General features: G+C 34.3%; 1 pseudogene; it reads left to right on the top strand.

Moving 5' to 3' along the window:
• Positions 1-2,478, top strand: part of LOC114051818 — a 24,109-nt pseudogene that overhangs the window by 20,878 nt on the left and 753 nt on the right.

Genomic DNA, 2,478 nt, shown 5'->3' with positions numbered 1-2,478 from the left:
CCCTTTCATCTTTTTTATCTCTCTCTTTTTCTTTCAAAATCATATTGATATTACCAGTGTTCTTTAAGAACTTCTCATTCCAAGGATAAATTAAACACAATATTAAATACACATTGGGCATTGTTCTTTAGGAAATAAAAATAAGATTTTCAAAGATAATCAAGAGAATTGGAAGAGAAACACAAATATTCTCTTCTTGTTTTAAAATGTAAAAAAAGGAAAAATTTGGAATATTGGGTGCAAGTAACAATAATTAATGAGTACACTGATTGCAGTAACTAGAATCTGTCCTAGTCCCTAGAGGCATTGCAGTGGGGTGGATTGAGTAGTTGACATGGAGTGAGGAGGAAATGGCATCCCTTCATTCTTTCCTCTGATATTCATTAGATTTGTGACCTTCAATGAGTCATGTAACCTCTTTTAACTTACCCTGCCTCAACAATAAAATGGCAATAATCAAACCTGAAAAGGTTACCCCACACAATTTTGTGGGGTCATATAACAATATATGTATTGTTCCTTTGAATCATTAGTTATATGTCAAATATTATAATTTTTCCACATTCAAAATTTTTTATGAATGACTTGGATAAAGTCATAGATGTTAGACTTAGCATATTTGTAAATGGAAGAGACAACTAACATATTGGATGACAGTCAGTATACAAATCAACTTTGACAGGCGATCATCATTGGTTCTAACAATATATCATTTAATATGGGTGAATATAAAATCCTATATTCTGCTTAAACCATTCATCAGCACCAATATAAGATCAAGGAGTCATAGCCAGACAACAAAAAATGTGAAACTGTTCTAGCGGCCAAATCTGGTCCGCATGCTTTTGGGCAAGTGAATTTGCCTCCCGGGATTATAATTCCCTTGTCTGCAAAATAAGGTAATTGGCCTTGATAGCTTTTAATGTCTCCACTAGAACTTAACCGTGATATTTTAAACTCTATGCTTAATAGAAGTCAACAATCTGACATGGCACCAAATTTTTTAATGGGACCTTGGGCTGTGTTTGAGTCCTGGTGTTCAGAATTAGAGAGGTGATGATTCCAGTGAATTCTTCCATTGTTGATGCACATATGGATCTGTGCTAAATTTGGGTAACATTTAGGAAAGGACATTGATGATCTCTAGCATATTCAGAGAGGGGGAACCAGAAAGGTAAGCTTTTGAAAATCATGCCATGGAAAATAGAAAGCTTATAGGGAATATGAGTCATTATCAACTGTTAGTAGGGCTGTTAGTCACATGAGAGACATTGGAGAAAAAAAGACAGAGAGATCAGAAATTTTAATATTTGATCTCACAGGGTAGAACTAGTGACAATTTTTGTAGGTTACTTAGAAGTAAGTATAAACCTCAAAACAGGGAAAAATCTTTTAAATATTTTGAACTACTCTAAGATATAATAGAAATGCAAAGACATTTTCTTCTTTATTGGTTATATTCAATTGGAGGCTGAATGATTTTTTCTCAGGGAAGGTATAAAAGGTTTTCTCTTTCAATTAAGAGTGAACAAAGACCTCTTATGAGCTTCCTTCAAAATTTGAGATTCTAGGAAAGAAATTACTGAATCAGAACAATCTAGGTCTGTATTGTTTCTAGCAGATTAGTATGTGTGTTGGGAGATTATAGTAATTATCCCCCAAGATGTAAATCTTGGGAAGTTAGGCATGGTTAGAGTATGTGTTTTTGGATAACACACACACTCACACACACACACACACACACACACATACACACGGAGTAAAATGACAAAATAAAATTAAATTATTAAACAGATCTGTGAACTAAAATATTTATACAATGGTACTGATTTTGACCCACCCATGCTTATCTATTCATATCTTTCTTATTTATTTATTCATTTAGTTAGTTAGTTAGTTATCTATCGATCTATCAATCTATCTATACATATATCTATTTATTTATTTATGTCTGCTGAGAGGACAGTACAACAATTTCTCAATTTCTCACACACAGATCCCATGAGCAAAAAATGTATTAAATGAACTGGAGCAGATTGTTGGGGTACTTTGTATTGAAAACTTTCCTATGTAAGACTGAAAATAGGACTACCAGAAGCTTAAGTCAAGCAAGAGTCCAGCAATGTTTCTTTTATGGAGTCCTCTCAAATTCTGCTCTATTAATTCTTCTTTATTCTTTTGTTCCATTACCTAGTTCTCACCTGTGTCCTTCCCACTTGAATCCCAGAGATGGAAAACAATGTGACTGAATTCATTCTGCTTGGACTGACTCAGGACCCAGGGAAGCAGAAAAAATATATTTGTCATTTTCTTGGTGTTCTACACTGCCACTGTGTTGGGGAACCTATTAATCATTGTGACAATCAAGACGAGTCCCACACTTGGTTCCCCCATGTACTTTTTCTTAACCTACTTATCCATTGCAGATTCTTGTTTCTCTACTACCACAGCTCCCAAACTGATTGTGGACAACCTCTC

The sequence above is a fragment of the Vombatus ursinus genome, unplaced genomic scaffold (assembly GCF_900497805.2).
Source record: "Vombatus ursinus unplaced genomic scaffold, bare-nosed wombat genome assembly UNPS02014806.1, whole genome shotgun sequence".
Lineage (NCBI taxonomy): Eukaryota > Metazoa > Chordata > Mammalia > Diprotodontia > Vombatidae > Vombatus > Vombatus ursinus.
This window is presented reverse-complemented; position numbering and strand designations above follow the sequence as displayed.